Source organism: Panthera uncia (genome assembly GCF_023721935.1).
Source record: "Panthera uncia isolate 11264 chromosome E2 unlocalized genomic scaffold, Puncia_PCG_1.0 HiC_scaffold_19, whole genome shotgun sequence".
Taxonomy (NCBI): Eukaryota; Metazoa; Chordata; class Mammalia; order Carnivora; family Felidae; genus Panthera; species Panthera uncia.
Window position 1 is genome coordinate 29,297,077 of NW_026057588.1, and position 26,906 is coordinate 29,323,982.

The 26,906-nt window shown below is 46.2% G+C and overlaps 1 protein-coding gene across 1 annotated transcript in view; it reads left to right on the forward strand.

The window, feature by feature from the left end:
• The window catches only part of FTO (FTO alpha-ketoglutarate dependent dioxygenase), a 330,797-nt gene that overhangs the window by 263,021 nt on the left and 40,870 nt on the right, over positions 1-26,906 (forward strand). The gene's annotated exons all lie outside the window — the stretch shown is intronic.

Sequence of the window (26,906 nt, forward strand, 5' to 3'; positions counted from 1 at the left end):
TTCCTTCTAATCCCATCTCCTTGACATCTCCCTCTTCATTTTGCTACTAATGAAGTCTGGGACGACACACAGGACCACTCTGTTCATCCGGGAGATGAAGCTTCTAGAATTCTACTTCTACAATTCTGTCTATGAAAGCATGAAATTAACATAGATTAAGGAATTGCCAGAAACATTAAGAATAGACTGGATTCAACACCCTTTTTTGTTCTAGTACCTCTTACCAGTTATGAGAAAGAAATGTTTCAATTTTACTGCCTAGTACTAATAAACAGGCGCAGGTGTTGGAAGAAAGGAATAATAAAAACCTTTGTTGGATGAAGAGCATTATTTCGTGCAGCTCTGTGACATTACAGGGAAGGCCTTCACATAATGCCACCTTAGGGATAATAAGGGACATCGGAACAATTTTAGTGCTACCTTTGCATAATTTTCAGTTGGGTGAAACTCAGTCTTCGTTGTCTCCCTCTACCCACCGCCATCCAGTGTGGATCAGATCAAGCCCTCATAGTCAAAACGAGAGCAACCAATTTTGACCAATCACTTGCTCTTTGCAAGATTATGTTTGCTGCATTGGGAGTAGGCTTAGACATCATTCCTGTCCCCAGAGAGTTTACCATCTGTTGGTGAAGCTAAGACATAAAAAACCTGAGAAGTAAAACTCTAATAAAGAATCTAAAATACAAGTTCAAGACGACACTAGGGAAGATGGGTCACATGACAATACATGACCGTCAGATGCATTTACAGATTTCTTGTAGAAGAAAAATCTTCAACCCTTCTGATAGCAAGGGTTCATAGATACCAGTTGTGAATTCGGAGCTGAAGTATTATTCTGCGAAAATGCTTTTCAATTTTGAAGGGCCAGTGCAAAAGAGACACCTAGTCTTTGTAACTGGTAAAATAGTTACTTGGATTATCATTGAAATAAAGGCATAAAATTTTTAAATTCTCGTAAAACTCATGGGCTTCTGAGAAAATGCCGGTGGTACCTCACAGACCCAGGACAGGTGGTCATTTCTTTAGCGAGTTCCAAGTTCAAATGGTAGGTGCATTTCAAGTTACATAGGTAATATTTTAGGGAAAAGATAGAGTTCAGGTAGAGTTAAGATGGAGACAGATGTATGGGAAGAGGTCCTTTCAAATAGGTAAAATTTCTGACGAAGGTCAGAATAGGATTGTATAAACCAGTGTTAAGTGTTAAGACTTTCTGGCTGAAACAGAATGTTCAAGAAACGGAGACCAAATATTTGGGAAGTACCAAGAGACGGCTGTTTTTCGAGGCCTTCAAAAGTTTCCAAAGCTGAGAAGGGACATGATGCTGGAGATATTTAGGGAAGATTAGTTTGGAGGCTGGGTGGGCAATGGATATGGGCTGTTCTCATTTAAAGGGTTGTGTTTAGAGAAAAGCCGTGTTCCTGCAATGAGGTGATGTGGCCATGCATTCAGGCGGAGTAGTGGTAACAGAAGAGTATGAATTTCAAAGGACCTCTAATGGAAGAGAACTTCATAACCAATTGGTTATGGGGATGAAAAAGAGGAAAGAGTCAAGGGTGGTACTCTGATTTCAAACTTGGAAGGAAATGGACATTTGGGAGAGGGGGCCGTGTGCCCCAGCACTAGCACAGGGAGAAGGATACAGTCCCGTAAATAGCTGTGGCTAAGACCCAAAATGCAAAGAAGGAAGCACAGCCTTGATGTTTTCCTGGTTGTGAAAATTACAAAATTACCCCGCGAGGGATTATTTGATCTTTGCGTCAGCTCAGTGACCTGGGGTACAGTAATACCTAAAGTAGAAAGCCGGCAATGGAAAGGAAGAGATTTCCAAATTTTTTAGGGATTCTGCTATTTTAGTGTGGGTTAGTAATTACCTTGACTTTCTTCGTACAGGGCTTTGTAGTTAAGGACCTGTTCATGCCCTCACCAATTGACAGCCAGATTCCCCCTTCGTTCTATTTAGGTTAAAAGATTTTTATATCACCTTGGTTTTCAGAAACTGACAAACTGCCAGTGGCCTGTCAATTCCGGACTGACTTTTTTTTTTCACCTGCTCACAGAGATACTATTGTCTTCGGAGAACTAGTGCTTTTCTCCAGTGATGTGACTAAGCCCATGTAATCTTGGAAGAATTGGCCGCTTTATGTCTAACAGAGACACGAAGGTGAGGCTGTGATACTGGGAAATCTCAGGGTAACACCCTCAAGTTTGAAGAGTGAGGGGAACTGAAGCAGAAAAGCCCTGTACATTTTGTCAAACCCATTGCCCAGATGTAGATCTCTAGATCTGGGCAGAGGTTGAGTTGAGTACATTCAGGTCCTAGTATACAACCGTCTAGAAAACGTGCACTCGGGGCGCCTGGGTGGCTCCGTCGGTTAAGCGTCTGATCCTTGATTTCAGCTCAGATGGTGATCTCACAGTTTGTGAGTTCGGCCCTGCACTGGGCTCTGTGCTGATGGCATGGAGCCTGCTTGGGATTCTGTCTCCCTCTCCTCTTTCTCTGCCTCTCCCCTGCTTGTTCTCTACCTCTCTCAAACAAAAGCAAAAACGTGCATTCATCCCATTCAAGAGAATTGGAAAAGCCCCGTGTTGGTTGGGCACGACTGAGTCCCGTGAGTCCCAAGCAATGCGACCTTTTAACAGGCAAATCGCCTTTAAAGTCCTCACACTTCTTCGAGCGTCCGACTTGTGACGTGTGCCATATTTGTGTTGCCCTGCCCACGCGGTAGCTACCTCAGCATCCCTGCAGAGCGGGGAGGTATAAAAGGGTGCTTCTGGGCCCGCTGCCTCTTCGTGAGGGCCTATAGTCACGCTTGCCAAGTTTTGAAACCAGTTACAAATCAGAAAATAAAAAATTAAAGGCGTTCATCATTTCCCCTATTACTGAATGCTGTACGTGAAATCTTGCACTCACCTTTTTATTTTTTTTTTATTATTTTTCTTTAACGTTTATTTATTTTTGAGACAGAGAGAGACAGAGCATGAACGGGGGAGGGTCAGAGAGAGGGAGACACAGAATCTGAAACAGGCTCCAGGCTCTGCGCTGTCAGCACAGAGCCCGACGCGGGGCTCGAACTCACGGACCGAAGTCGGCCGCTCAACCAACTGAGCCACCCAGGTGCCGCTTGCACTCACCTTTTTAAATAGACTTTGCGATACACATCGACTTCCCTCTCTCTGGGAAGGCACGTATTTGTAGAACCAGGAAATAAAGCTGCTCTCAACAGCACTTTTCTAATAAAAGATCTCGTTGCTTTTCCATCTTAAAACTCAAGTTTAAGAGCTTTTATGATTCTGAAACGAAAGGAATTTCCTTACTATATATGTATATGGTATATTAATAGGTATGTATTAAATGTATATAGTATATTAGTTTATATATAGTACATTTTATATATATACTATACTATACTATAGAATATATATATTAAAAGAGTGATGGAAATTTTTTGCCAAAGAAGGTACCTTACCTTGCCATCTCAACATAGCCTATTGGCATGAATGCGGTGAAAGGAGGAAGATTTTATTAGGAAATAATCATTTCCAGGGCTGCTACAGTCCTCATCCAGAAACTTTTCCTCAAGGCTGAGGACAGTACTGTACCCTGGAACCTGTTTAGCCACAGGTGGGGAATGTACTGAGCTGTTGAGACCAATAGGAAGGTAGGACCCTATGACCAGGTCAAAGAGTTGTTCTAGTAGTTTTAGGATCTTGAAAAGCGTCATTAACTCTTCCAAGCCCCTAAAGTTTCTTTAATTCTTCTGGCTCTATACTTTACAATCGTATAATCGTATTTCCCATTTGCACATAAATTAGCTTGAATGCGTTTTTCATAATAAGCTGTTGGTCTGTAGCTCTGTATATTAGAGTCTCAGCCCCCATCAGCAGTGTGTGATTTCAGAATGAGGTACAGTCAGGCACCAGCACCACATAAGTGGAAAAATAAATCCTTTCCAAAAAGTATATGGTCACCATTGGCTACGCGTAGAGTTTGGGATCAGCCATTTCAATAACACGCTTTGTATTACTTTGTAACCACAGAGTTTAGAAAATAGAGTGGCTCCCAAGTTTTTCCTTGTCATTCAAAAGAAAGTGACCGATATTCAGCAGGAAGTGCCTTATTGACTGAAGGGGATAGGATCTGTCAGTTTTGTTATTTTCGCTCTAAAACAAGACACTGTCTTTGGTCGCGTCCTCTGCTTTTATTTAAAGGTATTTCTTAAACAAACTTGGAAGATAAGGAGCCATACCCATACTTTGTGGGTATAACACTTAAAGCATCAAGAAAACGGATGTCATTTCCAAGACCACATAGTTCTTCAAGTCCGGAAATGAATGAAATGAGACCCCTAGGAGGCTTCTTCATTTTGGCGGCGGGGGGGGGGGGGGGGGGGGGTTCACTGTGGCTCTGCCCTTCAATCTGGCTTATGGCAACGTGAGGGGAGGTCTGTGCTGAATGCGGAGCCTTCATTAGACGTCCTGTAACTATGTCTAAATGTGAGTTAACAAAGACCTCTTAACCAGACACTGGCTAGAATGACTCTTCCCCTGGGAGCAAAGGGTCTTTAAGATATTTTGAGGGGAGGAGGAGGGTGAAGAGGTCTAATCCATAGCTCTAAATTCTCGTGCTTGGGGGAGCTCATTGACATGGTAGGTTTTAAGGGCTTCATTGGAGCCATTATGGTTTGTCATGCAGAGGCCCACTGGAGAACACTTAATTGGAGATTATTGTCCCAGTGTGTTACAAGGCCATTTCGAGCTCTTTAACAGAGCGGCTTGCTACCACTTATGGGAGACCTTGGGAAAGTTTCGATGCACCCAACCCTAAGAACATACGTTAGGTTAGGTTTGTGCCTTTAAGTCTAATAACTGGACGTATCAGGTGTTTTTAAATCTTCCCCTCACCTCCTTCGTCTGTAAATCAAACCTCAATTGCACATAGATTCCTGGGTGCTGGATATGTGTTGAATACACTTCTTTCCCTTTTTAATTTCTCGGTTTTGAGGTTGGGAGTTTTGGTGGTGGTGGTGATAAAGATGATCTAATGAACAAACACGATTATCACATCCAAGGGCTGCAAAGCTTTGATTTAGAAATGCAATAGAGATCACCTTGTTTCATATGGAACCAATTCCTTCTTGTCTCTTTCCCCCCCAAGGAGTGAAGGAAATATTTCTGGCATATGGTTAAAAACCTGATAGATTAGACCTTCAGATAGGTAGGTGGATTAAGGCAAAGCCCAAAAAAAAGGCTCATGTTTTCAGTTGTCTATCCTATTTTAAGGTTCCTATTGCCTCTTAGTATTCCGAATTTACCAGATTAGTCCTAATCTAATATTTAGTTCTGTAATGTTTTAAACATTTTGGCTGAACTCAGTTCCTAGCCTCCATGTTGCCTATCTCCGTTAACATCTCTGCATGCATAAGAGGGCTTTCATTAGGGCTGAGTTAAGGGAAAACCACCAAAAGACTAGACCCCATTTCTTAGGCCTTGGAAATGCAAGACCATAGCATTGAGAGCACATAGCATCGAATTGAGAGGATCCAAGGGTCAAAATTCAAAACCTTGAGACTTTTTTTGCCCAGAACTCCAAGTACTTTCAAAAGTGATTCCTTTCTGAAAACACTGAAGTTTGGAGATCTCTAGCTCCTTCTCGTGGTTTCCCACACTGTAAAGCAGAAATGAAGCTATGGGATCAGAAATAGTTAGCAAGTAGAGTCTTTGTGCCAGAGAATGAGGATTTCTATGTGATTTGTGTTTTTACGAGCTCAAAGCCTCAGTTCCTCTTCTATAGATAGAGCTAATATACTGCTTTGTTTCTTTCTTTCCAAATTACCAAGGGATACAGATGTGTAGTAATGCAGGGAACATTTAATGAAGGCTGTTTAACTATGAGTGCTCTTTGCTATGCGAGACATACCAGTGAAATAAGGGACATGACTGTTTTGGTAGAACGGTTCTGGAAACAGGATATCTCAAACTTGATCTTAGGAATAGATTGGGTGGTCATCTTGACTTTGATTTCTCCATCTCCCTGCATGTCTGCTTGCTCTCCTCTCTCAGCACACCAACTTCTGTATCTTTGGTCCACACGGCTGAAAAATGGCCACCACTTCTGGGGCGGTCAGCCCTGGCCAGGGGGCAAGGCCCCACTGAACAAACATGGCTGCTTGCTACTGAAGCCATGACTGTTGGAGAGGTCAGTTCTCAAACCTGGGACACGAGGGACACAGCCCAGTAATTGTCCACTATACCACTCCTTTAAGGAGTAAGTTAAAGTACCCGTGGTTCTTTGTATCCTACAGAATAAAGTCACCTTAAGGAAGGAACATAAGATGTTAGAGCAAGAAAGGATTTTGAAGATTTAAAAAAAATTTTTTTTTTATTTGGAGAGAGGAAAAGTGCGAGCAAGGGAGGGGCAGAGAGAGGTGGGAGGAGAGAGAATCCCAAGGCTCCATGCTGTCAGTACAGAGCTTGACGCGAGGCTTGAACTCATGAACAGTGAGATCGTGACCTTAGCCGAAATCAAGAGTCAGGCATTTAACCGACTGAGCCACCCGTGCGCCCCAGAGCGGGAAAGGATTTTAAAGTTCAGCCGATCCTACCTTCTGTGTCTCGTTGAGGAAACTAAGGCAAAGGGAAAGTGATTCATTTTCCAGAGGTCCTCGCGGTAGTTAACAGCATCCCGTGCTCATGCTTTTGGGTAAGAGCTTCTAATACGTCCTTTCTTCCATTTTCTTCTGCCATATCCCAGCTTGCCGACAGATTTCCGACATTCTTTTTCCCTATTGCCTAGAAGTTTTTGAATTACAAGGGATTTTTTATTTCCAGTCCCTCAGCTAATAGACGGTTTTAAGTTTAGAGACTCTTCTACTCTAGAAAAATGCAGGTAATGTTTATGAAGACTGCCTAGAGATATGGGGAAATGCTTCTGATGCACCATCACATGAAAACAGCAAAACAGTAGTTAGCCCTTACGTTCAAAAAACATGGAAAAATTATGTATGCGTGTGGTTGCCAAGAAGATTTGTTAGATTGGCGGTTTTGTGTATAACTTTAAATTTTCCTTAATACTGCCATTGAATTACTTTTAGAGTTTTAGGGAACATATTGAATACAAATACCTCCTACTTTCCTTCTGCTTATCCTCGAGCTACCTGAACCTGTGTGCCCGATGTTCTTGCTCGTGGAAATGAACTCTCACCAGTGTAAGGCGTATGTATTTTGGGCACACCTAGAACATTCATTCCAGCCGTTAACACGCTGAAAATGAAATCCTCGTAGCTGTGGCTACAGCTGCGTTAAATTAGGGCCTAAGCAGATGCTTGGCCCCAGAAAAAATGACCCACGGAGGCAACCCGAGGATAAGAAGTTCTCAGGCACAAAAAGAATCAGCATCTAGGAGCCGGGAAGGACGTCACGTCATAGAACCTGGCCCCTGCGGGCTTCAGAATGGGCCATGGAAGCATAGAACTTTTCTGATCCGTAGAAGCACCGCTTGGTTAAAATCTGGGCAGAGGACTCTCAGCGAAGTTCTTGCTGCAGCGACACCAGATGCACCAAGTTTGTGCTCAACTTGGAAAGGGCCTGTCCCACTCTCTAGCCTCCCAAGTTTCCCTGTCTACTGCAGACTGCAAGACCAGGGGAGAAAATGCTGTCCCTTCGATGCCATCTGATTTCTAACCTGCCCTCACGGCAGTCCGTACAAAGAGCAGGAAGGGACAAGAGCAGCCAGCAGGGCTTGGGAGGCCAGGAGGACCCACTGTGAACAGGGGGGCCTTCTGGTTGCCCTGCTCCTTCTAGTTAAAAAGGGCGAGCTGGGTCTTCTAGGAGGATGAGAAGCGGAGGGAAGGGATCCGAGCCGACCCTGCATGTGCCACACCTGTCCAGTGCCTTTAGACCGTGAGTGCCCGGCCCCCGGGAACCTGCCCTTTCCAGCTTCTTGTACAGCACAGAACAGAGCACCGTGCAGTTGTGGCTTAATTAAGGTAACGTTTAGTGAAGTTGACCAAGAGGACAGGTTGTCAGGAGCAACCTCCGAGGCGCCTCTGCTCCTCCAAAAGCGGGAGTCTTGGTTTCCAAGCTGATGCAGAGGGGTGGGGGAGAAGGAAGAAAACGCTGCCGAGATTGGGCCAGAAACTTGGGGGTGGAGGCGCGTAGCATTTTCACCTCTGCAGGATCATCAAGGGTTTATCCTACTCGTACCCGCTCCAGAGATTTTGCTCCTGTCTTTAAGTCACTTAGTAGGCCTCTCCCTTCCGGTAAGAATTTGCTTTCTGTATTGAATTCAGATCTGCCCTTCTCATTTAAACTTCCTTTCCTTTGGCCCTGGGCCAGTCCCCAGGGTGCAGGATTGTCGCTGGCCGCCCCGGCTGTTCAATGCCCTAGTGCTGGGAGCCGGTGATTCTTAGCTGCTCCTGTCTGAAGCTGCAGTTAGCAGGGATTTGGTGGGGCCTCTGCAAACCTCAGTTCAAAGCCGAGTGCAAACCTAGTGAGCAAACCGCTTTAATACTAACAGTGAAATAATGGGCTGTAAAATAATCCTGTTAGGGACACAAGATGTGGTGGCTTGACCTTTTATTAATATTCTCTTTCTTTCCAACAATAACGGTTCTAAGTCAACAACATGTCTTCAAAGTTGGTTAATTTCATTAGGCTCACTCCAAAGGAGAGGATTCCATCAGTGGCTTTGAAATCCAAATGGGATGAAGAAAACTCATTTACACGGTAAAAACGTCCGTTACCCTAACCAAATTAAAGACTTTCTACTGAATGAAAGAAAAATTTGACACATCGATCATTTGAAACTAATCGTAGATATGTTTAAACATACGGAGACATCTACCCTGAACTTGTAGTATTTCTCAGAGCTTACATTCCAATGCAGGGGACCCCTGTTAAATACGTAAGAAAGATCTATTTAGAAGGTGAATTAAGAAATGTGTAGAAGCGGAAATAGTGATTCGAGATGTCAGAGAAGGCGTTTCTGAGAGGTGACATTTAAGCTGGGATCTGAAAAACAAGAGGGAGACAGCCCCGTGAAGACATTAGCGTTCCAGGCAGACGGACAAACAGCAAGTGCCAAGTCCCTGAGGTGGGAATGGGCTTTACCCCAGGGAGGAACAGGAAGAATGTGGGAGCAGCATTGGGGGTGGGGGGAGTAGAGGAGGTGGGAGGATTCAGAATGGAAGGCAGGGCCGTAAGAAGCCACTTAGATTGTATTTAAATGACAGAGAATACTTCAGAAAACGAAATGCTGACTTTTCTAAGCCCTCAGCAAAGGGAAAATGTGCCTGACGTGGGCATTTTATTTAAGACCGAAGAAGAAAGGGCTACAGTTACTTCCCTATTCTACTTCCACATTGAGTTACACAAATATTAGCAAAATGAAGTAATATTTACAAAAGCACTTTAAAAATTTTAAGGCACTGTAATTTAAAGATATTGTTACTGAAGTATTTAACATAATCGAGGGTATTACTACTTTATTGTGGGAGAATCCCGCTAAACTTGAAACGAATTCTCTTGGCAATTCCCTGAGATCTACGTTGCTATGAGGGCCCTGTTGCCTTTTCCCATATCTTGTGAAGGTCTAAGGGCAGAGGATTCCCACTGTGTAGACCGCAGATCCTCTGGAGAGAATTGCTTTTTGGTGCCCTGGTCTCCTGTGAGTCCACGGGGTCATAGGTAAGGCTGTCCTGAGATTACGAATCCCAGGACGTCTCCACTTCTGGGGCCACAAAGCTGCACGGAAATTATGAAAATGTCCAGGGCCAGAAGCTAATAAATAGGAAGTGACAGGCATCACATATTAGGGGATTATCACATACACTGACTCTCCTGCAAGACGCACGATGAAGGTAGAGGGTGTCTAATGACCCCCCTCAAATGTGCTGCCCAGGGTGCTGGTGCTACAAAAGGAAATCTGCTTTCTTGCAAGAGCAAGCCAGAAGATTGATGTCCTATGGATGACCGTTCTCTTTGACGTTTATCTGCTTTTTTGTGACCTTTGGTTTCTAAATGTAGCTCTTGGCTCTGACCTCCGGAAAAGCTAAAGCAATAAGTTCCAGGTTTGTTCAGTGGTACCAGGAATGACTAAGATTTTGAGTTTCTCCGCTGGTGGGGGTACAGGATGGCCATCACCACTCATGTTAGCCGTTGTCTGGCCATGGCGGCCCCCGTGAGGGGCCCGGCAGGGATGCTGGAATCAGGCGCTCAATGAAAGCAAAAGCCACTTGGATATCTTTTTATGACATAACCCCTACCAGCGCCGCCCAAGCCATGGAAGCGTAGCTCAAGTTAACTGAGCAAAAACAGTGACTTACATGCAGTTAGCACTTCCGCTCTTATTACGATCGGAGAGAACAATTGGACGGAGATCATTTCAGGAAAAAGAAAAAGGCGTATGTTCCTTATTGTTTGGGGTGAACGTTTTTACGAGGAAAGGGGATGCCGCGCCATTAATGACTGTGGCACGGCGCACCAATTCTAGTCGGCCTGATAGATGAAACATTAGCCCTCTCTCATTATGCCAGCAGCATTGGCTTTGCCCCCAGCCTGATATGTATTCCAGGCACAGTCAAGCCTCTGAGTTGACATCTTCTTCTAAAATTGTTTGGCTGTAATAAATATAAAACTTTCACCGCTGATCTAAAGCATTGCTGGCTGGCATCATTTCCTACCCCCTTTTAATTATTCCTGACACTGTGGAGAAACATCTAATATAAATCTGTAATGTGCACTGATGACAAACTACACGGTTGGAGGACCATGTAATTTCTCCACAATTAATTAAAGTGCATGGAGATTTTTTTTTTCCTCCCCCTCTTTCTTTCTTTCTTTTCTTTCTTCCTTTTTTTTTTTTTTTTTTCCTTTCCAGCAGCCAGATGCCACTGACTGGCTCAAATAACACTGCTGTCAACTGTAAAAAATTAAGATCCAAACCGTAAGAAAGGTACTCAGATAAAGAAACCAGATGCCGGGTTATTTGCGATCCCCCGCGTACATCTCGCTGTAAGCCCCCATTGTTCGTCTGCGGCTCCGCGGCCCCCATCACGCGCCGGACTCCGCCAGTCCGTCAGCGGCCTCTTTCCACAAGTATCGTCGCTTGTGTAACTCTTTTATTAAAAATTGAACACTGCCGATCAGCGCGGGGCGGGGACACGAGACACCGGAGGGGCTTTGCGCCGGAAGAGACGGCGGCCTGCTTCCACCGGTGCCGCCTGTTGGTGTTTATGGGCACGTGCGTGTGGTCAGTCGGAGAGCGAAGGCTCTGCTGCCGTTGCAGGCGGATCTACCACCTGGAATTGATCAAAAGCAAATTAATTTTCATTTTCAATTAGGAATACAATTAAATCCAAAGTGTGGTGAAGGGGGGGTGGGGGGGAGTGCAGTGTTTACACACAGCCCGTGCAGCGGGAGGGCTGGCGGTGCCACCAGATGAAATGAAATACATGCCTTTGTGTCTTTGCATTTAATTCATTAAAGTGTTAAGGTGGTGGCTGGGGCAGCTGCTGCTACCGCGTTTTACCTCCCCAGGAGCTGCCCCTCTGTTTCCTCAGACAGAATTTTAGGAAAAGGGGAGAGGGGGGGCCCCTCGGTGGGGGAGGAGGGGTAGAAACTGCAAGCTGTCCTGGGGGCGGGGGGAGGGCGCTGGGGGGGGGGGGGCTTTTCCCAGGGTTCTGCTGCGCATCCAGGAGGTGGGTGTTTTAATGGAGAGCCTGAATTAGGAAACAGGAATTTGGCTTTGCCTTCTGCCTCCAGCTTGCTGGCTCTCAACGTCCAAGCGATACCTGGCAAGCGGATCCCCCTTCCAAGTCTGGCCATCATCAGAGATATTGAGTGATTGTGTGAAAACAATCTGGCTGGTGAATGCCCCATGTCACAGGATCCTCACTCTTTTCACTTGACTTTTTCTCTACATTCAACTGCTGCCTTTTGTTGGAGTAACTGAGCGGGGGCCTGTGGGGCAGACAGGATTCCTCCCGGCTGCCTGGGGAACAGTTGGCCCAGTGTGTTCATCACCAAGGGTGGTAATTTGGGGAGCTTTGACCCTGATTTTAAGGAAAGTCCATTATTTGTCAATTATGAGACCTAGAAATCCAGATAGAGGACTCGGATGTTAAATGCCCAGCTCTCTCTGATTTGGGAGGGACAACAGTGTACTGGTGGATATGAATATGAACACAAGTTTCCTCTCCGTACCTACCTGTCTCCCTCCCAGAGCAGCCACATTTGGCTTGCCGTAAGCACGTTGCTGTGCTGATGGGAATCTTCTGACTATCCATCTCTGGGATGAGCTTCTTTGAAAAAACAGTGGGTGATAAATATTTTGCCATATGAATAACAATGAAGGTAGCCTCCGATAATAGCTTACATCTCTCTGCAATCCTTTAGGTGATGGATTAAGAGAAAGAGAAGGTTCTGGGTCATGGAAACAGCTGCTTTTGGTGAAAGATTATCCAAAGTAGTGTGGTTACCGCAAATCCTCTATATTCCAGCCCATATTTTACTCCATACCACCCCCCTCCCCACCTTCCTTGTCCCAATGCAAGGGTTTACATTTCCTCCCTGCGTGGTATTTGTGCTTTAAAAGAAGATTTTATTACTTCTGCTACAGTGGAATTTCTCTTTTTACTAGACAGTTGGCATCACCACAGCCCGAAACCGCGATGGAGTTGTTAACACGCTGGGATCAGTATTTCCCCCCTCTAAAGCTATTCTTTTCTTCTCTTTATTTTTTTTAGAGGAAGGGGGTGGGGGAAAGGCTCCAACAAATCAACATAACTATTAACTTTCTGATTTATTTGCTACAGAGAGCAAAAAAAAGTCAATGTGAAGTGACAGAAACACCAGAACCGACAGTAGGAAAACATTCTCCGTGAAAGTTTCCAACTGAAATCCTACCACAGCCAGTTGGTTATCTGGAGATAGGCATCTTCAATTTCCTGATTGCATAATAGAAGTGGGATTTCTTTTTCCTCTTCAAAAAAAAAAAAAAAAGCATTATCCATAACATCAACATAAAGTTGTCTGTGCCTTGGGTTGCAGAAAGCCCCTGTCTCAGGAAGAGGCCTGTAATCTCCTCAGTTGCCAACAGTTTCCACCCTCTCTCTTCCTTCGAGGGGAGAGGCAAGTGTTCGTAACATGGTGATGGCCAGAAGAGGTCTCCAGGAGCCTGCCTGATTACCCCTGCCCACCCAGCAGACACCATGGCCCTTAGTAAGTGGCCCCATTCCTCCACCATAGAGCGGAATCGCGCCGAGAAAATTCATTGGGATGTGGATTGGCGCTCTCATAGCTGCACAGCCGGTACCCGTTATTACTTTACGGGTTGCTCAGGGGTAGAAGTTTGTAAGGATTTGAGACTGTGCTTTGGACAGTTGTCCTGGTCTGGGGTCGGGCCACGCTTTACGGTTGACCTGCCCCCACCCCCACGAATGGCACCAGCGATGTGTGGCCTTCACACTGGCGGGTCTTCTCAGTGCAGCTGGTGACAACGCGCTACGCTTTCCTCACTCCCGGGCTCCTGATGACCCATTTCTGAGATGGGAAATTCTTGGCTCTGGCCTGCAGCTTACGTCACTTTTTGCGCTTCAAAACGCCCATGATCTCAAAAGCAGCCCTCGTTTTTAAATCACTTTGTATATCAACACTTCATTTTATTTAACACGGTGTTTTAAAATTATATTTAAAGGGCAGCCTCTTTTGTCTCCTGTGCCCTTGGCTGGGAAACAAAGGAAGTCGCTTTTTAAGAGGTGTTTTACACTTTATGACTACTGAGAGAGAACATAGTCCTTTAATAGGTGTATATGTAAGAGAGTTCCACGTTATAGGTTTTCAGAGATTAAAAGCTCTGGAACGGAGTTGTTTGATAACGTCTTTGAAGGGCAGAGGAGCAAATGGAAGCCTCAGAGATTCGGATGCCAAAACAGAACACTCCCTAGGCTTGTGGGCAACGGGAACTTTTCTGAGATCGTATTATTCTCACCGATAATGGCATTCTGCCTTGAGTGCGGGTGAGGGCTGTGCAGGGATGGATCATTCTCGTCTTATACTTCATGGTTATGGGCATGTAATATGTTCTTCATTGAGCCAGGCAATTGACGGAGACGCCAGTACATTTAAGCCTTGAGTCTACTGGAAATGAGACTTGCATTCTTGCCAGAAATGGATGCTTTTCTGTGTCCACCACTATCACACATCTTGACTTTTTTTTTTTTAATCCTGACTCTGAAAACAATAATATCAAACAACTCCAGGGGAAAAAAAGTTAAATATTTCCATATGAACAGCTGATTAAATTTGTATGGTTTTCTTTTCAGTAAAAATTGATACGTGATGAAACACAGTGCAGCTGGATGGCGGGTTTGGGCCGATACGCCGCCCGCGTCCTCTGATCTCTGTACCCGGCCCCGAGAGCCAGTGCCCGTGATCCAGTGATCCTCCGCACTGTGGCCCAGGTTCAGAAATGCCCATTCCCGGGGGGGTCTGGGCTGCAGGATGTAGGCCCTAAACACCATTAACGGTCACCTGGCTTAGGTCGTTTCCTCTTAAGTCACTTGGCCTTTCAGGGGCAGGCTGAGTCCATGTGAAGCATTGTGGTCGAGAGGGGACGTGGGACGCTCCATCAGTTAGGATTCCTTCAGTTGAGATGGGGGGAAGAGCCCGGCTGGGATGTGGGGGAAAGTAGTGGAGAAAATGACTCCTTGGCTCATGTGTTAGAAAAGGACAAGAAGATCTGGCTTTAGCGCAGTGTGATCTTGGGTTCAAATGAGGTGGCTGTGACCTGTGTCTTTTTGCTCCACGTGCTGAGGCGACCGCCTTCGTGAGTCCCCCGTAGACTCTCCTCACTGGGCCACAAGATGGCTGCCAGCAACTCTTAAGGCTCTGTCCTTCTGCGTTCACATCACGTGGGGAGAAGCGAGCAGCCCTGCCCTGGCGTTCCCAGCACAGGGGCTCACCTGCCTTGATGGTAGCCCGGGGAGTGGGGTACTACCAGCGCTAGCGTGGATCGTGCCAGAACCCTCTACGCTTTGTCTGGGAAGGAGGGGTTTCCTGGCGGGAAACAGGACAAGGTTACAGACTGAGTTGGTGACAGAACAAGAATGTCCCTCACTTATGCCAAAGGCCATTCCCCCCGACTCTTTGACCAGGAAACTTGAGTGTTGGGGATGGGGGAGAATCACAGTTAGTGCTTCTGTTTTCATTCCCTTTAAATATGAGGAGTAAGAGGAAAGTTATTCGTGTGGAGGTACAGGCTTGACTTTTGCTTTGCCCAGTGTTGAGGGTCGGGGGGCCTCTCCTGCTGCCGCCGTCAGAGGTCAAAGGTAGCGGCAGCATATTTTTGTTCAGCCCACTCGAGAGAGATGAAACCGTCCCGCCACTCCCATGCTTAAAAACGGTGCCCATCCTTCCTCTCTGCAGAGAGGAGTTGCCAGCCAGTCAGGACTCCTCCAGGCTCACTTTCGGCCTGCTTTGGCCCTTGCTTGTCACAACTTCTTGGGGCTCCCCTGAGCTCTACGGCAGGATGGCATCTCCTGTCTTTCAGCATTTATTCTGTTGCGTCTCACCTCTGCCCACCCTCCATTTTTCTCTCCCAGAAGCCTGATCTCGCTCCTCATGGTTAACCGTGATCAGGTGTCCCCTTCTCCTGGTCTCCAGAGATGGCCTCCTGTTGGGTCTCACCTTAGAGCCATCTTGGTTCTTCCTGTGGGCTACCAGAAGTGGAAGTGCCCAGCACTGCCTCTGTCGGTAGTGACTTTTCCTGAGTGAGGTCAGGCAGGGAAGAACTGATAGGGGACATTCACTGTGGGGCTTCTCATGTATATTCCTCAGTCGGGGATGGTGGAGGTTCCCCCCGCCCCGCCCCCCACCACCTCAGGGACTTCCATTCTGAGATAGACGAAAAAGACAAATTTGACTCTCAACATTTGTTAGGCTCCAGGGAAGTCCTACGTGTCACCGAGCTATTATAGATCTCTATTTGTCAAACCGAGTGTTTACCCTGGGCTCCCTTACAACACCCCTACCCCTCCCCGCCCGCACCAAGAACCAGTCTACAAACAAAGCATCTACCCTCTGAGGATTCCTTTCTAATTAAAATTTTACATATACTAAATAAACAAGGGCACTTTTGAAATGTAAATGTATCATTTTCTTGAGCAACTTAAATCAGCCCCACCTACCTGGAGACTGGGCTTCTCCTTCCGCACAAAGCCTCACGTTCTTAGTTCGCCTTGACTCTTGAGCGGCTCACATTCCCTGTATACTTAGATCCTGGTGTGGGTTGTTGTTTTTTTTTTTTTTTTTTTTCCCTTGAACACTTTCTACAGTTTAGTTATTTGTTGTAATTATCAAGTTCATTTTTCTCTAATAGATGTGATTAAGTATATTTAGCACTGTGTAATGAGTTTTCTGCCTGGTTGCATCTTAGCTAATAAAGAATTCCTTAGCGGCATCTTTGACAGCTGCTGCGGATCCCAGGCCTGTGCTGCCACAAGAGACCTTTTCCATGAACTGCTAGCATTAGAGAAATTAACTCCATTACACTCACCATAAAATTGAGGCTGAAATTTGATTACTAATAGATCCTCCATTCAACCAGAGACGATAGAAATGGGGTGGCCAGCAGGGAGGAAGGTGAATGTGTGTGAAATGTCGGCGTCCACATTTTCATCAGTGCGTGTGTTCAGATATTTCCAGCCTCACCTCCGGTTTTATTTCCTGAGCATGACCGGAGAACGGTGCCCGGCTGATGGGTTTACAACGGTGCGGTTCGGTAGGCATCGGACTGGAGGTCTTGGTGACTGCTGTGACGGCAGTACCTGGTCATTGGTGCCTCTGTCCATACTGGGCTAAGAAACCCCTGGGTATGTTTTTGGCCACGGAAACTCCTGGCCATTGTTGCAGGCTGTCCGGATTTGTAAGGCTAAAGTGCTGAGGACAATTAGTGATGGGCGAGTGGCTGCTATGATGTATAGTTGCTTAGCAACAGTCTCTGAATTAAGTCTCTGGAAGGGGGCTACAGGAAGAGACCAGACAGGAAGATGAAATAGGTAACCATTTCAATGTGGAGGTGAGTCGGTAATGAAAAAAGAGTAAAAGATATTTGTAATCGTAGAGATGGCTGAGTGGAAAATTGGGGATAAGGGAAAGAGAAGACAGAATGTACCTTCTCTCTCGCTAAATAAAGTAAGTGGCAATTGAACCAACCCCACTGATAGAAGAGCTCGTTCTCTTTCTTTGACGCCTGACTATGATTCCCACGCAGGCACAACTCAGGGAACATTACCCGAAACGCGGCATGAACGTTCAGGGAAGGAAAAGATGGAGAACAGAGTTGGGTCTGATGGTTGAAATCCTGTAGAACAAGCCTAATTTAGTGTTAGTCAGTTCATACCAGTGAACCAGGATTAATTGGAGGACAGGGCCCAGTTTTCATGAAGCCCTGCTTGCGGAACCGAGTAGAATGGGCACTCTTATATATACTGATGTTCAGCCTTGCTCCATTTCAAGTAAGGAAGCATCTTGAACAAGCCGGGAACAGCATATCCATTTCAATAGATTCAGCTGAGTTTAGACTCTCCGCTGACTAAGATATCACCCTGAACTCCATGATTTAGTGAGCTGGTTTAGCCTCTGGAAGCCCAGATGAGCCAAAGAAAGTGGAAAAGCAGTAAAAGACCTTGATCCAGATACTGAGCCTTGTTAAGGGGCTGCCTTATCTATGCACCGAGCTCTGTCTGGAGGTCTGCAAAGGTCCAGGGACTCATTACCGTTAGTGAGGGCTGTTTTGCAATTAGTGTTGAAACACTGAGATAAAGAAAGGATATATAGGAATTAAAAACAGATAACGTAAACACTAACAAAGAGTCTTAATCCCCTTGGCTGAGTGTTTTGCATGTTTACCTCTGATCAGAATTCTTAATAATATTGAGTGTGTTGCAATTCAATAAAGATCCCCTAGGAAGAGAAGAGTCGATTCTTGGGATTAAAAAACAAAACAAAACAAGAAACACAGAAGCAGAAAAACTTATGCTCCCATCTTCCACTACTTTAAAAACAAAAATTAGGAAAATACAAAATAGCAAATAAATTACTCAGGAAGATTCTGTTTTGGGTTAGTTTGGCTCAGGTCATTTATGGGCAAAATTCAGGTTCCCATTATTTAGTGATTAGAAGGGTATCTTCAGGGCCCAGAAAACAGATTTTCTGTCTCCACCTCTGACTTGTTTTCTGTCTGAAGAATGAAGGTGGCAGTCAAGAAAGTCTTTGCCCTCCTGGCCCAAAGTTCCTCGTTGGAGAAAGGAAGCTGATAACCACCCCTGATTCTTGCCTCGTACCTATAAAGGGCTCACCGTCACAACAGAGCACTGTATTTTCAGGACAATGTATAATTATTTGGGGAAAAGCCAAAAATGGTGGCTGGTGCATAATAATGGCACGTATAATAACAATTCTGTCTAATGGCCTACGGTTCCAGTTTAGGTATCTTAAGCTAGGAGTGCTCTGTGTTCCTGCATTCCCGCCCCGAGCTCTCATACTCTAGTGGTGTAGCCCCCACCTTCAGGGGCCACATACCTTGCTTTCCACAGACCATTGCATCCCTGGTACTCAGCGCAGGGTCTGTTCCATAGCGGGAACTCAGTCATTGTTGGTTGAATTTGTTCCCTTAGAATCTAGCTGTGGCAACTAGCCTCCGGGATGGTCCCCAGTGATCCCTACCCCCTTGAAATTCACAGCCTCCCTTTCAATATGGGCTAGACTTGGTGACTTGCTTCTGATGGACATACCAAGGTGGGGGGGGGGATTAATTCGTGAAAGGCAGTGTGGCTACTTGCAATCTCTTTCTTTCTGGACCACTTACTCTGAGGGAAGCCAGTTGCCATGTTGTGAGAAGTTCTGTGCCAAAAGCCTCATGGTAAGCCGCTGAGGCCTTCAGCCAACGGCCACACCAGTGACCTTAGAAGTATACCTTCCAGCCTCAGATGACTGCAGCACCAACTGATAGGTTACTCGTGTCCTTCCAAGAGCCACCCAACCCCCAAATTCCCGAGCCCCAGAAACTGCTAGATAATAACCCTCATGATTTTAAGTCCTTAATTTGGAGGGTAACTCATGGCACAGCGATAAATGACGAGTGTAATGGCTGATTACCATAAGCATCACTTTATTCAGTAGGTATTTGTTGAATGTCAGCTCTGCCAAGGATTATGCTAGATGCTGGGGATACCAGGACAAATAAGGCAAGGTCCCTGCCTCTGAGGAACTTAGAGTGCTCAAGGGCCATTCACGTAAGTGCAGTGGGCGTGCAAAGGAGGGAGCCAGAATGTGGGGAGGGGGCCCTAAAACTGAGAAAGTAGTCTTTTACACAGCCTCCTGGCATCCCAGTATATATATGTATGTCACAGAAAACACTTTTTTCTCTAACTGTACCTTAGCTTCGTTTAGTTTCAGACAGTTCTAGCACACTGTATTCAGCACTGCCCCATATCGCATTGACTCATTATGGAACTGGTTGGCCATTAGAGAAGAGGGAAGGTGATCTCAAGTTCTTGGCCCTGGGCTATGAGCATCCCATTGCTGAATCTGACTCCCATTTGAGTGGCTCTTTTTAGTGTGGTGCTTTTCTTTATTTCTCTGCAGCCTCTCTGTTAGCAGCAACCCTATTATCGAGGGGTCCTTTGATTAAAAGCCAACTGATTGATTGTCTCCAAAAGAACAAAAAAACTCACGAGATTATTTTAATGCTGTGTATACTTGCTGGCTGCATAAATGCAGGTTTCACTCTGGCTTGAGGCTGAACATGGCCGGGGGATGAGTCATGTCTTAGGCCTAGCGTTGGAATGCTTCTAGGAATGTCGAGAAGATAAAGACGCCAGCCAGTAAAGCGCTAATACATATTGACGGTCAGTCGCGAATCACAGTGGAAGGAACCCATCTTCAGAGGGACCCTGCTATCATGGCGTGTGCAGAGACTGATTCATTAACAGACCTATTTCCAGGACCTCATCCTCTAGGCTAGACTCCAGGCTGAACTAGAGCTTGCCCCGGACACAGGTGGCCTTGGGTGGCTGCCTAGGCCCTGGGGATGAGAAGCAGAAGTTATGGAGGGAAAAATCCACTTTGTAACAAAGAAGCATCTCTGCTTGGGCCTGGGTCCTCCACCCTTTAGGGAACGGGGCTCAGGAACATGAAGGAACGGGACCAGGCACCCAAGAGCCCCAATAACACTGTCACGATGCTCCCAGGTTTAGAGCTGACTCCAAGGAGGAAGAAAGCCAACACGTTGTTTTTCCGTTTGCCGCAGGCCGCAGCGGGAAAGCAATAAAATGCTGATACCAGCCTCTTGCCGGTGTAACTGATTTAAGTGGGAAAAGGGAGACAGTCTAGCAGAGACATCAGGGATTATTTGGCTTTCCCCCAGCTCCCGTGCGCAAACAGGAGAATGACGGAACAGTTGGCTGCGTTTAGCACCTGGATTGGCCTCCTCTCCTCCCCTCGAAAAAATGTCTTCCTTTGTGGCGCTGCCACTGTGTCGACTTTTGTGGTGGTGGCGTTGGTTCCGAATAGGAAAACTTGTGCGGTGACACTGCATAAAAGATGGACTTGTTTTATATATGGGGGGGGGGGGTGGGGGGGGATATTGCCTTCCTTCAGATCTATGTGTCTCGCTTATGGAATGAACCAAAGTAGGACAGATAAACTAATATTTTGTATAAGCTCAGCCAGACAATACCGATGATAAAGATGTTTCATCTTCTTATGCATGCAGAAAATATGAAAAATTGTGGTTTACACATATTTGCTCAATTCAAGTGTAAAATTGGGCCCCTCGATTGCCCTGGGCCACAGTGGCTGTGCGAAGGAAGCTCGATTTACCTTGCAAGCCGAGTGAAAAATGATCAGAATATTAGACTCATCTAGCCCACATTAAGGAGCCATTGCATTTCCCGACAATTTTATGCTATCTCAATATGAAAACAGAGCAATTTCAACTCATATCAGGTTATGATCGGCAATTACAGTTGCATAATTCACCTAGTCTCTGCGCATGGGCCTTTATTTTCCCTCTTGGTGACATTCCTGAGAAAGTGCCTGATAAAAATGTCATATATCATCCCAGCTTTAGAACTCGTGAGGGGGTAATCTGCTATGCCTTGCTGAGCCCATATTCATCACTGGATTTTTGACTTGGAGGGGTCATGGCACTCATAATTTCCTGTTTGATATTGTCCTCACCAGCTCTGACAAGGGCTGTAAAAGCTGGGTTGCAGGCAGTGGTTAAGCGCCGTTCCGGTGGGGCTCATCACCAGCAATAACTGTGGCTCGTGCTGTACTTGGCCGTTTCGAAGATAATTAGATTTGATGTCAACATTTCTTTATCACCTGCATCCTTTTGTGCATCTGTATGTCAAGTTGTTATTTCCGGATTTATTAGCACCCTCCGAGCTACTCTCTATCTGTCAGCCTGTGTGCTGTTTGTGTTGACAGTTGTAAAGTTAATTACTAGTACTAATGAGCATCGGGCTTTTGGTGGACATGGCGTTTTGGACATTTAAAACTATAATTAGTTTTTTTTTTTCCTTTGTGTCGTGCTTCAGTACAGAAAAAAAGTGTTGGGGGGAAAAATACCTTCCTTCCCCTCCATTTTGACATTCTGTGTGCAGTCAACTTATCTTTTATTCAGAGGCTCCAAAAACTCAGTTCTGTTTATTTTTAAAATAGACTTCTTTGCATTGTAACTCCATGAATAATTTCTTTTGTTCCTTATTTCTCTTCCAGCTTGATAATGTGACCGTTTCTTGTGCCTTGAGAGTTAAGGATGGTGATGGTGGGATGATCACACAATGTACTGGGTGAATGTTGACCTTCACCCAACCAGACTGCAAAATTTCCACTTATAACTCTTCCCCTTTTCAGATCTTACTCTGGGCTCAGCTGAAAGATTCAGTGGATGGAGAAGACTGGATAAAAATTAAAAGATTAATATATAGTTCCCTGGGTTGGCTGGTCCCTGACTGATAGTAATGGCGAGTATTTACATGGTGTTAATTCTGTGCCAGGAATCACGCCAGGCTCTTCAAGCCAGAGGCCCTCGCCTACTCCTTAACCGCCAACCTAAGAGGTCGCTACTGTCGTCTTCGTCTTACAGATGGGGAAACTGAGGTTTGGGAAGGTTCGGGAACTTCCCTGAGGTCTAACAACCAGGCAGTTGTGTCGGAATTTGAATCCATCGATGCAGCGCAAAGCCTGTGCTCGTAACTGCTACTCCGTAGACACCAAGTATGCTTTCAAGAAAAATTAGCAGACTCCTGGGGCATGTATTCTAGAACAACAAAGAGCAATCACTTACTAAATCAGATGGGCTCATTTGTATTTCACTCTCAGTCATATAGGGATTCTAGCTTCAGTGTAACGGCAATTATCTGTGGCATGTACTTTATGGAGGGATTTTGTTTGGTCTATCGCGGCGGCAAAACACCACTCCCTTGCTGCTATTCATATTTACTTTCTATTCATCATTATCTGCCATTTTGCTAAATAACTATCCTTCCCAGACATAAATCATCCATAAAAATACTCTGGCGCAGAGAAAATTTCGCCCTGGCACTGCAATGATGAGATAACCATTTTCATCTCTTGTTGAAGCATTGAGATTTATTGGCTTTCGATGGGCAACAGACCAGGCATCACTCTCTGCTCAACAGACTCCCACTTGCATTTATTCTTATTGCATTTAGTGATTCAAAATGGAGCTCTCGGAATCCCTCGAGGGTCCATTCCCAGCCTGGGTGGGGTGTTATTACTTTATATTAGATAAGGGAAGGACACACAAAGAAACATGCGGTGATTCGGACGATTTTTTATTTCCGTTTAGCAGTGATGACAGAATGTCATAGTGAAATGACTTCAAAAGTCATTTTTCCCCCACTGCCCTGGTTCTGCAGCCTTGTCCCTTGAGGGCTGTTCCATTGTACAGTGTTATTAATTCTGCTAACTTTCAGCCTTCATTGCTGACAACAGGCCTCTTGGCTTTCGCAGCCTATTACATTAAATTTCCCATCAAACCATGTCAGCCTCTGAGGTCACAGATTTCTAGAGAAGCTTTAGATATTTTGCCATCTGACTTCACGGGCAGGTGTTTTCTAAATTGCTTTTAGGTTTGTTTTTCCAGTGTCAGAAATCAGATTGAACCTATTTAAAAAAAACTCAGACAGTGAGTGCTCATCAGGATAAGAACAAAGCAGAGTTTGAGGCACGCCTGAACTGGCGCGTGTTTATGTGTGCATGCGTGTGTGTGTGTGTGCGTGCGCGCACTCGTATCTCGGTTGACCTTTCAAAGGGAAAGCAAAGCCTTCCAACCAGACTTCATCCCCGACCCCACCTGGTGAGTAGAGTGTCTTGTGGACTATCTCTTTTCCTAACACTTACTGAAGCCCCCAAATATAGCGCGGATGCCCTGGTGAACAGAGCTGTGCTCCACCGACCTTGATTTTGGAGGGATCTGTGAAACCGTGAGCGGCATTAGAAGGTCACTCCGGGCAGGCCAGGGGAGCGATTGCGGGCCTGGTTTAGGACTAGCATGCCTTAGCGTGGGATCCTCAAGCAAGTTTCTGGTGGCAATAAAAATTCAGTGTTTCTTTTGCCGCGTTAGTTTCGGCATGCCGTGGTGGGATTAAAATAAAGGGAACGCAGGAACCTTCCTTCCAAGTAACATGGCCACAGGCACCGCGTTGCTGTCAGAATTACATTTGGAAGGAAGCCTGTGGAGGAAAATGGAACGGGGGGCTCCATTTAAGACACAAAAGAAATGTTGTTTTTGAAGCCGTCAGCTCATGAAAATGATTGCAGATCATTTGGCAAACCCGGCGCAGCCTTGCAATCAATATTGATTATTAGTTCCAGTTAATATTTCTGCTCTGGAAATGACAGCGTTAAAAGCTGGCCATTGCCCTGCAGATTTACGGGCTTGGCACTTCACGGCCTTTTCGGTCCCTTCCCTGTGGATCGTGCGTGTGCTTGGGAGGGTGGGAAAGTGACAGGCCTTGGGAGTTGAAGAGAGGGAGGACTTACTCCCTGGCTGCCTCAGTGATAGGTGTTAAACACTCGGGTGCCTCACCTCCGAGCAGCGGGCGACAAGAGCTTGGGCGCCTCGCAGGAAGAGCCGTGCTCCGGCCCTGCCCCCTTTTTCTTCTTCATTTTTAGAGACCCTGCAAGGCTGCTCTTCCCGAACCCATCAGGAACCAGCTCTCCGTGCAGGGGGAGGTGCTGAACCAGGGCTGGGGGCCGGAGAAGGATGAGGGAGGCGAGGCAGTGTCACTGTCTCCCCTGCTAGCAGCCAGAAGGAGAGAGAATCATTTGTGGCACTCTGGGGACAGTTTTGTCACCCTGACAGTAATGCTGTTATGCGCTGGCTTGACACACAGGATGAATCCATAAAGACAGATAAGTAACTGTGAAAGTGGCTGGGGATCAGGCTGAGTGCCACCACTCACCTGCAGTGACAAATAGATAGTCATGAAGGATTGGAAACCCTGCCCAACACGGAGATGTGTCAGCAGAGAAATGGACTACAGCCCCAGTGACACCGGCGGCTGGAGGAGAGCGGCCGTGTGCACGTGCGCGCCCCCGCGGGGTGCGCGAGGGGGGGGATCTTCAGAACCTGGCTTTCCGGGGGGGGGGGGGGGGCCCGCGCTTCCCTGGGGGGGGGGGGGGGGGGGGGGTGTGCGGGTTGGGGGGGGGGGGGGGGGTGTTGGTGAAGGAGCGGGGAAAGGATTTCAACTCGGTTTTTCCTTGTGAAATGGAATGGCGGGTGTTTATTGGTAAGATCAAGGGTGTTTGGTTCGGAAGGCTGCATTCCGTTTCCATTTTCCCCAGGATTTTTTTCATACCAATAGGGGTCCCCATCTGCAAATGAAATGAATCCAAGTTTTGATAGTTAGCAAAATATTACTCCTAAGTGTCAGAGGCACCAGGCAAAGGGCAGACGGAAGCAGGGGGCCTCGTATTTATCTTTTCTGTTGGAAAGGTTTGTTATTTCTGGTTGGGAATCTGCTTTTCTTCAAGGAAAGAAATTCAGAGGGACATCGTTTGAAGAAACGAGCCATGTGCCAGGCGGCTCTGCCCTTTCCCACCCGGGCCGCAGATCCAAACAACACCGTGTTCTACACTCATGAATCTCCTTGTTGATATCATGCAGAGTACGCTTTGTTTTAATTACTCTTAAGGTCATGAATGCCTGGCTGTGCTCTCGGAGATTCCTGGTAAGTTATGGAACACATACGAGGTGAAAATAAGCATCACGGCGAAGAGTAAAGCCTCCTCCGGTCCCTGTCAGGGATTGGGACAGAAGCCTTGAGATGTTGTACAGCCATTTAGAACTCTCTGCTTTCTTTAACCTACAAAGAATATTTTGGCCTGAGGGATAAGCCTAAATGTATCGAGGACCCAGACGTTTCTGCACGATGGGTCCTGTGTCTGAAGCGCATGTTAGTAGGAGGTGGGAATGGAAGCAAACCGATATTCAAGTATGTTTTCTAGAACAGTGACCACGATTGTTAGCATTAATAAGCTGGCTCCATGCAGGGTGTGGAGAATCCTCTACCAAGTCCTTGTTCGGTTTTTAATGTAATAATTAAAAAAAAAATAACAGTGCTAAGTTTTTTTTTTTTTTCCTCGAATGAGTCCTCTTGTCGTGTTCCTTTGCTACCTGCCTTTGTCATAGGTAGATGTGCACTTAATCCCTCTCCACCATACTTAGCTGCTTATTTTTACTTCTGGGATCTTAACGCAGGGCACTTGTGTTTGAGAAGCTCTGTTTCCTGCAAGGGGTTTTGTGTAGCTCAGACTCTTACAACTCCTGTTCCTCTCATGACTTCTGTTTGCGGGCTGTGTACTTTAGCATGTGTTTCCCTGCCTAGGCAGGTCCTCACAACTTTGTGCCTCTTTAGAAAATCCTGGGGCCTGTTTGTTGGTTTTAAGATACCGTATTTTAGTTTCAAATTTTTGGAGGCTGAGAATGTTTTAGAGTAATTCGGCGATAATGAAAACCTTTTTTTTTTTTTTTCTGACCCTGGGTTCTGGGTTTGACATGTTCTGTCTGACCCTATCGTTCTAACCATGATTTAAATTCCGAATTTCCAGAAGCCTTATTAAATATGTCAATTTGTGCACCAGCAAGGTAAATGTTCCTGTGAACTTTGACTCATAAAGGAAACTCTATTTGAAAAGAATAAAAGATTTCCCTGATAAATATGTTCCTCATTTCGGGCTAATACTCTCAGTCGGAACGCTGGAATGGGGAAGGGCCAACCCATTGCCTGACCCCACTTGCTACCCCATTCTGGATCCAGCCCTATTTTACAACCCACAGCATTAGATTTTTATTTTGCCAAGATCACTTTCTCCAGGGGATATAAATCTCTCGAGTGCACACCTGATTAAATAGGCCTGCGTGGGGATAAAACAAAAAGGCGGGGGGGGGGGCGAGCCACTTGCCGCCACGGGGCTACAGGTAAGCGTGCCAGAGACTGGCGCTCAGGTGGCTGACCGGAGCTCTGTGGCCGTTTTTATTAACTTGGGAGCTGAGGTCACAACGCTTCCCAGGGCCTTTGCGACAAGATGCGAGCCAAGGGCCTCGCCCGGCTGCACATGTCCTCACTTTGATCCACACAGGCTGTGCCCGGCTCCTGCCCACCTACCCCGTGGCTTGGCCGCGATGTGAGGGGGGCACCGCAGGCAAGGGGCACCGACGCCAGGGAGAGCTGAGATGTGCTAACACTTGTCACAGTTACTCTTTCCGTCGTCCTTGGCTGCTCATTTGCTGCCATTCCGCGAGCACTGACCAACTTTGTGGTCAGTTCCCTGCGCACCAGCCCTTGTCCATTAAACAAATGTCCCATGAT